Here is a 9,753-nt window from a genome sequence, read left to right on the forward strand (position 1 = left end):
CTAACTTGGCTAGCTCGTCACGGGCGAATCCCGCGGGACCAACAGAGGGCTTCTCCAGCTGTCCTTACCAGCCGACCCCCGACGATCACACGGCAGTCGCCTCCGCGGACTTACGGATCGTCGAAGGACCCCCTGGCTCACGGACCCCCGGAGAACCCTCGGCGATCGCCCCCGCATGACTAGCTCAGCACGAGACCAGCATCATCGACGCAAGTCACGCAACACCGGACCCCGGCGGCCCCACCGACCCACCCGACCTGCAGACGCACCCGGCGGACCCCTTCATGGACCCGGCGGACCCCCTCGTGGACCCAGCACCCCAGAACAGAGTCTACATTAACTCTGCTCCACGCTGGTTAACAGAGAAGGCCCGAGCGCTGTTTACAACCTGGGTTAAATCGGTAACAACAACGGCCCCCCACCACCCCATCCCCCAACTTTACACGGAGACCCCTTTGTCCCTTTGTCCCCCTCTGAAGCCACCAGAGACTACAACCAACCCCCCCTCCTCCCCCACCGACGCCGATGTAAACACCACTTCTATGGACCTTGCCATGGATTTTGCCAGCCGCTTTGTGAAAAGAGGAATTCACATTATGCACTTAAACATTAACAGTTTGTTTGCTAAATATGAACAAATCAAGCATATGGTTCTCGAAGGTAAGGTCCATTTTCTAACCTTCTCAGAGACTAAACTTGATGCCTCTATCACTGACTCTCAGATCGAAATTGACAACTACTCGGTAATCAGAAATGATAGAAACAGATTTGGTGGTGGTGTATGCATGTATGTTCATAACAGTATTAAGTATATGCCCCGCCCTGACCTACAACACAGCTCTTTAGAAACTGTATGGGTGGAAGTGATTCTTAAGAAAGCTAAAAACATACTAATCGGTGCCATCTATAGACCGCCCGACCAAAATGATTTCTGTGAGTTACTGGAGGAGAGCCTTGCACCGGTGGACAATGTTGAAAAATACATTATTGGAGATTGGAACATAGACATGCTTCGTAAAGAAGCTCCTCTATTCAAAAAATTCAATAAGCTATGTAATCAACAGGGTTTCACTCAGCTCATCACCAAGCCAACTAGGGTTACAGATAACTCTCAAACAACCATAGATCTCATTGTAACCACAGACAAATCTAAAGTCTCCGCGAGTGGGACTATCGAATGTGGTGGCCTAAGCGACCATGATATCATTTACTGCACCCGTAAAATACATAAGTCCAAAGCTGACGGCCACAAAACAGTTGAAGCTAGAAACCTCAAAACCTACTCTAGCGAAGCCTTTAATCACAAACTGGAGAAATCTGACTGGTCCCCAGTACTAGCTAGCACTCAGGTCGATGAAGCCTGGCTGGGCTTTAAATCCATTTTCAACACTATCCTAGACGAAGTGGCTCCTTTGCGTAGGGTCAGGGTTAAAGCCCGCTCACAGCCATGGTGGAATTCGGAAATCTGTGAATCAATGAAACTCAGAGACAAAAAATACTCAAATATAATCACAAACTCAAAAAAGGCCCCAATAAACACCTTGAAGCCAAATTAGAAATAGTCAGTTTAGAGGCTAATAAACTGAGAAATCGGACAACCTCCTTAATCCTTTCTGCCAAAAAAAACTACTTGGATGAGAAAGTTGAGGAAAACATCCACAAACCACGAGATCTATGGAAGCTATTTAAAACCCAGCTACACACTAAAAACTGCTGGGTAGATTCATCTACCCAAAATCTGAGTAAAAAATGGTTTACCCATTATGGGTTATTATAATGGTGATTGTATGTATAATGGGTTGTTTTGTACAGCTCATACATTACCCAACTGCTGGGTAAAATTGTTTTACTCAGTATTGGGTAGTTTTAAACTTAAGTTGGTCACCTGGTATGCAAAGCATGCTGGGAAAAGCATTTCTCAAGGTTTTCAGGGATATTTCTAAGCTTTTGGTAGCTAAAAATGCTAAATGTATCATATCCATGTGTCTGCCTTGGCAAGCTGACTGTCATATGTCAGAATTTCATTTGTCAATATTTGAGCCAAAACCCTAACCGTAACTGCTAGGCTGCTAGCTTATGGTTGAGCTCCCTCCCCCTACCGTTCTGAAAGAGAAGAACTCATATGTTGATCTACTCTAAACTACTCTGATTATATCTTTTCAACATTGTCGTATACATTTACAATTATGTAACTTTATGTTGATATTGCTATACTTGGAACAAATTATCTGAGAAAAAAACCCTGAAACAAATCTTATCTTATGTTAATGTCAAATAATATTAGCATGGTCATTTACGATGAGTAAAATATACTACCCACATGTGGGTAAAATAAATACTAAATAATAGTGGTTGACCCAGAGCTGAGTAAACAATTCTACCCAGGATGTGGTAGAATATCTTACTACGTGCTGGGTAGAAAGGACCTACCCATTTTTCTGTGTAAGATTTACTACTGTTGGGTAGGTCCAATAGTTACCCAGGGGTGGGTTATAATACAACCCAGATCGGGTTATTTTCAACCCATCCGTTTTTAGTGTGTAGGCTGTGGTGCTAAACTCAGATCCATAGCCAGCAACATATCCATCCAAACTCCCATAACCCTCCTCACTGACAGTCTTGATGTAGCCTAAAATCTCAACATCTACTTCACCTCCATGGCCAAAAATCTGGTCAATAAACTGCCCGCTCCATCTGGGCTGTTTGGTGTTAGGCACATCTTGAAATTCTACAAGAACCTTGGGGTATGCAAAGACAATTTTAAACTTGCCACGGTAACAACTGATGAAGTGTTTAAAAAACTGCGCACCCTACCTCAATTCAAGGCCGCTGGCCATGACAAAATCGCCCCCAAATTTCTCATAGACTCAGCTGCCACCATTGCCCCAATCATTACCCATATTATTAATCTATCTATCAAGCAGGGTTATGTCCCCCAGGACTTCAAATTAGCTAAGGTAACCCCCCTGCACAAAAAAGGCAGTAAACTTGACCCTGGCAACTACAGGCCAATCTCAATCCTTAGTTCCATCTCTAAGGTAATGGAAAAAATTGTCTATGAACAGGTGGCTAAATATCTTGAAGAGAATAAACTGATCTACGAGTTCCAGTCTGGCTTCAGAGAGTCCCATTCCACAGATACATGCCTCATCTATTTGAATGATTACATCAAACGTGAAATTCACGATGGCAAATATTGCGGCATGGTCATGCTGGACCTCCAGAAGGCATTTGACACCGTCGATCATTCTATTCTGATTGAAAAACTCAAAGCTATTGGTCTTGATAGCACAGCAGTGAGATGGATGCACTCTTACTTGGTGGGGAGGGAACAGATGGTGGAAGTCAACGGAACCCTGTCCCCCCCCCTCCCAGTAAACTGTGGAGTACCTCAAGGGAGTATACTAGGACGACTGTTGTTCTTAATATACGTAAACGACATGTCATCTGCTTGTGACTGCAATCTGTTTCTGTTCGCGGACGACTCGGCTCTCCTAGTCTCAGGCAGAGACATATCGCAGGTTGAAAAGGCCCTTAACTGTGAACTTAATAAGATCTGCACTTGGCTCAATGATAACAGACTATCAATTCACCTAGGCAAAACTGAATGTATCCTCTTTGGATCCAGTCAGAAACTTAGCCTAGTTGAGAACTTCACAATTAAAGTAGGTGACACTGTGATAGAAAGAAAAAACTACATCTGCTACCTGGGTTGCATCCTGGAGGCTAACCTATCCAGTGAAAAAATGACCACCAAGGTAATCAATAAAGTCAACCAACGAATTCGCTTCTTGCAAAGGGTTGCCCCGCTGATCAATATTAAATCCCGAAAGACACTAGGAGGTGCTCTTATTGGGCCCCTCATTGATTACGGAGTCCTTGTCTGGTATCGCGACGCCCCAGCTGCCTTAAAGTTAAAGCTCCAAACAGCCCAAAACAAACTAATTAGGGTTGTGCTTGGTCTCCCTCCTCAGACCCACCTTACCGATCATCACCACGAAAGTGTGGGATGGCTCAAAGTAGCTGACAGAGTACAGCATCTTGCAATGGGCCTGGTGTACAAGATACACTACACCTCCAAGATTCCCATGTACCTGACAAACTACTTCTTAAAGGTCAAGGATGTTCACAATCACAACACCAGAGGCAGCTCCACTAATCATCATCAACGTAGATTTAACACTAAACAAGGCTCTAACTCGTTCTCCTGCTACACCATCAACATGTGGAACGCCCTTCCACAAGCCCTAAAGGAGAGCAAATCCCTAGCCTCCTTCAAAATTGGTATGAAAAGTCACCTTCAGACAGCTGCTACCCGTGACTTGTAAATAGACTAAGCCCCCATGCTCCCCCCCCTTTTCTCTTTTTTTGTTTTTGATGTTATGCTTTTGAAACTGATATTATCCTAGATAAAGTACTATGTTCTATCCGTCTGTCTTTCAATGTTATATGAGATACTTAAAGTGTGGTTCCTGTGGAAATAAGCCTCGGCTTTCTAGGATCTCCTTTTAGTTGACCTTGTACCAGTGATTTGTACTGTCATGAAACTGTACTTTTTTCTATTGCAAACTTCTAATAAATTCTTCAATCAATCAATCAATGGCTACAGGCTGCAGGCCAGTGGTGTAAAGTAACTATACATTTACTTAAAGGGATATTTTACTTTCATAAAATAACTTTGAGAAACTTTAACCCATTTAGGCCTAACCTATTGTTAGGGCTAAATCAGAAATTAGCCTACAAAAACAAATATGTTGCTACATACTGTACATGTACTGTAGCCCCTCCCCAACAGCAAAATGTGTTCCCGGCCTGAATGGATTCGTTTTTTTAGATATTTTATATAAATTATTCTTTCCTATACAAACCCATTGTAACTCCATTTGAACCATGATGGATTCATACATAGAGACTGTATCTGAGGGAGAATGCACACCCACACATCAACCCTACAGCTCAGTGTCTGCCACAGTGTTTAAATTGTAGGGGTGCAGCAGTAAAGTGCCTGACAACCACCGTGGAGATTAATTGTTCGAATCCAGCGTGGTTCATCAGGCTTCATTCAAGCCTCTACAATGAACACACTCTGCCCGTCTTTGTGGAGGGAAGCTGGGGAGTGGAGGATGATATTTGATGATATTTGATGATATTGACTGCAAGTATTCCTATGGGCTGAGAGGAGGAGGAGGGGAGGAGGAGGAGGGAGGGAGGGATCAGAGGGAGGGAGGGGCACCTGTCAGCAGGTAGTGTTGGGTAAGAGCAGGTGAGTCAGATAGTACAACAGTGACAACACACAAATGTCCAACTAAAATGTCTACATTGCTAAAATTTTTAAACGAAATTTTTAATTTGTAAAGTAAGCCTTGCCGAGCCATGAGGCCCATAGGGCAGGAGCCTATTTCCAGATTCAGATTCAGATTCAGATTCAGATTACTTTATTAACCATTGTGTAATACACGTAGGAATTTGCTTTGGCATACTACATTTTTGCATTCAAATCCAGCTTGATGTACAAGAAGGAAGGCTACACCCCCTCAACATGGCGCTAGTATGTTGCAAGGACTTACCCCCAGTCCAACCCTTGATGCTGAGTGCCAAGCAGGGAGTGAGGGAGGTACCAGAAAGAAAAAAAGACGGGTAATTTTGATGAATCTATCATGGCAAATATCTAAATACTGAATCAAGCAAATTAAAATCTGTCTAGAGTGATCACAAAAGCCTGAATAGACTTTTTTTTTAAGTGAAATATCCCTCGTACAATTGTAAGGTATTTGTACTTAGTATTTCCAATGTAGGCTACTTTTACTTCTACTCCACAACATCTCATAGACAAGCATTGTACGTTTACTCCACTACAATTTTTTGAAAATATTAGTTACTAATACTATAGTTACTTTGTGGATATTGATTATTATTACAAAACATAGCCTACTGTACATTAACCACTTCAGCCCTATCTAGACTTAGGCTATTTGAAAATAGCTGATCTGCAAGCTGTGAGCTTGGTTCATCAGGCTTGATTCAAGCCTCTAAAATGAACACACTCTGCCCGTCTTTGTGGAGGGAAGCCGGGGAGTGGAGGATGATATTTGACGCTGCTTGTATTCCTACGGGCTGAGAGGAGGAGGAGGGAGGGAGGGAGGGGCACCTGCCAGCAGGTAGTGTTGGGTAGGAGCAGGTGAGTCAGATAGTACAACAGTTACAACACACACATATCCAACTAAAATGTCTACATTGCTAAAAGTTTAAAATGGACTGCTTTATTTGTAAAGTAAGCCTTTCCGAGCCATGAGGCCCATAGAGCAGGAGCCTATTTCCCTTTTCTGTAGTGTGAAGCAGCTTTGATGTACAGTACAAGAAGGCTACACCTACACCCCATCAACATGATGCTTGTATGTCACAGTGTCTTTACCCCCAGTACAACCTCTGAGGCTGAGTGCCAAGCAGGGAGGCACTGGGTCCCATTTTTCCGAGTCTTTGGTATGACCCGGCCCGGGATCGAACCCAACCTCCCAGTCTAAGGGCGGACACTCTAACCACAAGGCCACAGAGCTGGTTAATTTGTTGCTCAAATCAAATCACAGGCTTATGGTGTAAAAAAGAATAATAATACAAATAAAGTGGGGGAAAGTCTTTTTTGTACAAGGAAAACAGGTTAGATATCAACATGGCAGGATGACATTTACATCAGGTGCATTAACAATTTTGCTACCATTTTAAACATAGCTGTAGTAAGCAGCTGCCAAATTGTCCTTACCTTTTAACGTGGGCACGTGCACGCATAGTGCATGATCTGTGCGCGACTCATGTAGTAGACCGGTAGACAAGATGACAGCTTTCGAATAAAAAAAACCCATTGGAATAGACAAATCCGTTGCCAGGCAGTATCCTGCTGAATCCGCCAGTATTTACATAAGAAAACGTTGGAAACAGCAGCTGTGCGCTATGGTAACACGTGGGCACGTTCGCGCACATAGCAGACATATGCCAGGTGGGCACAAGAATCAAACAACTATCAAATATAAAAAAAACACGTGAAAAAAGACGATGATATGGCCGTGCAGCTCCTTCCTCTGTTTACAACGCAAACCTATGGGACGGCAGCTGCGATGGGCTCTCAGACCGGAAATACGACCGGATACAGTTAGGGGGCGGCCTAAGACTCAGAAACGGCTATATACAGCGATCATACTTTTAATTGTTTCATAATGATTAAAGCTTAAATTTCCGGGAACGACGGGCATCGCAGCGTGGTACAGCGGGAAATCAACGGTTTCGATGGGGATCGCGGGAAATGAGTTAAGGTGTGTGGTGAAAAGTAGCAGTGGCATCAGACAGTTAGACGTAATGACAGATAATGTACATAACATAGCATGGTTTAAGGAAGAAAGAAACAAGGCGGTTAAAAGTAACAAAATCATATCATAGTATTTAGTCATAATAGTCATTAACACAGAATAATAATGGTGTGTCATCAGGACAGTGTGGTGACAGGAAGGATCAATGCTTGTTCAACAGTCATGGCAGTGACCTTTTACATCACTGTTACAAACAGATCAGTCATCATTATTCAATGATAGTGACATCGTGCTTAATTACAGACCATGATTACAAGATAGTATACACATTAATACATGCATGGCATGCACACATGCACCTATGCACGCATGCATGCATGCACGCAAGCACACACGCAAGCACATGGCACACGCGCACCTAATAAATGTATTAAAGACATATCTGCATACAAAATAAAAACTGGTGTCATAAAACTGGAGGAAAGCAGAAGGAAATTGGCATCGATAAATAAGTGTGAGTTTTAGGGGACCAAACAGTGATGGCATCCATGCCATCGTTGTTGCTTTTGTATGATATTCAAAACAAATGGCCAAGGTCTTTGCACATTGGTGTGGCTTTTAATTTTATACTGTTTATTAAATGTGGAGAGAGAGAGAGAGAGGCTATGCCCAGTTATATCATCTCTCTAAACTGTCTAAAGTAAACAAGGTAGTTTTTTTTCCAAATGGATTCACACTGCTGAAGCAGAGACATGTTCCATGTCAACCTTGCAGGATCACACACACACACAGACACACACACACACACGCACGCACACACGCACGCACGCACACACACACGCGCACAAAAAGAACAGAGCACCGTAAAGCATAAAAAACGTGTGTTATGACTATTTTATTTCTTTACCTTCTAGTTGCTATTGAAAATGTTTGGTGGCTGGTGGGGGGATACATATAATTTGGGGGTCCTTGGCAGGAAAGGTTTCAGAACCAATGTTTTAGAAGGAATTTGTAGAATCTGCCTTTTAAGGGTTAAGCAGGGCAGGGCAGAGAAGAAAAAAGAAACGTCCAAGTTCCTGGCAACACCTCATGTTTATTATATTTAATGACCTTCCTTACTGTAAACTCTCTGCTGTGTTTGGAATGTGAACCGACAGAGGATTCCTGTATCTGTGATTGACAGCTCATTATGTTGCATTGTGACCTACATTGTCAGTGTGTCGATGCCTGAAAACCAAAGGTGATTGAGCATCCGCAGGCGTGGGGCGTCCCCGACCCACAGGTTGAGAACCACAGTATACCAGTGCAGTGGTTCTCAAGCTTTTCTGGGTCAGAGCCCACTTCTCAAAGGTGTCCACTTACCTGTAACACCCATCTGACCACTGCCCAACCAGTGGTCGGATGGGTGGGCAATGAAAATCAAATAGTAATAGTAAAAAATCCACCATGGCCACCATGACGCGCACGCACACACGCACGCACGCACACAGGCATGCACGCATTTACGCACACATATAATGTATATCGTCACGGTCGGGCAGAAACCTTGTATCTCCAAGTTTCAAATTTGTATGTTTTTTGTTTTTATGTAAAGCCCTGCTTCATCATACAAGGCTGTCGCACATAAGTAGTGAAAACAGCAGATCTACAAACACACAGCGCCTCGCGGTGCGAGGCGTTGTGTGCTTGTAGATCGGCTGTTTTCACTGGTTTAAATCATTTATAAAATGATGGTTTTGAACATACAAGGTTTCCACCCGACAACAACGATATGGATGTTGATGGGCCGAGTTTAAAAGAATGCACACGCTGTGGCTGACCTGCTGGGGCTGCGGTCAGTCCGCTGTGTGGAGTACATCTTGTTTTAAAGATCTACAGCGAGGGGGAAGAAACCCCTGACAAGGAGGACCCTTGGAGTAGAGGAGATTTTTTCATCCTGATCTGAGGAGCTGTTCAGGACCTTTGCTACATGAGAAAAAGGTTAAAAGTGTTATTTTGAATGCTGCAAAGTGTGGCCCGGGACCCAAATGCGGCCCGAGGGGCACATTTATAAATTTTATGCAAAGAGAAATGGTCCAAAGTTGTTTTTTGGAGCTGGTTACAGGGGGGGAAACAACAATGCGGGTGAGGTTTTATGTTTTGGTTTAATTTCCAGGTAAAATGCATTTTTCTCATGATGTGAATGTTGAGTGAGAAGAAGTAAAATGTGAGAACATGTTTTTGTTTTGTTTTTAGCAATAATAATAACTAGAAGCTCGGACGCCTGAAGGCCTGTCCTGGAAAGGTGTCACTGGACGTTAAAACCAACAACATTAGCACATACAGTAACATATGTGCTCATTAATCTATCCTACAGTAACAGCCCAGCAAACATTTTGAGGTATATTAGACGTCTAATATACGTCTAAACTTATACTAGACGTCTAAGTTTATACGTATAAAAATGGTCTACCAG

This window comes from Nannobrachium achirus (genome assembly GCF_963921795.1).
Source record: "Nannobrachium achirus genome assembly, chromosome: 4".
NCBI lineage: Eukaryota > Metazoa > Chordata > Actinopteri > Myctophiformes > Myctophidae > Nannobrachium > Nannobrachium achirus.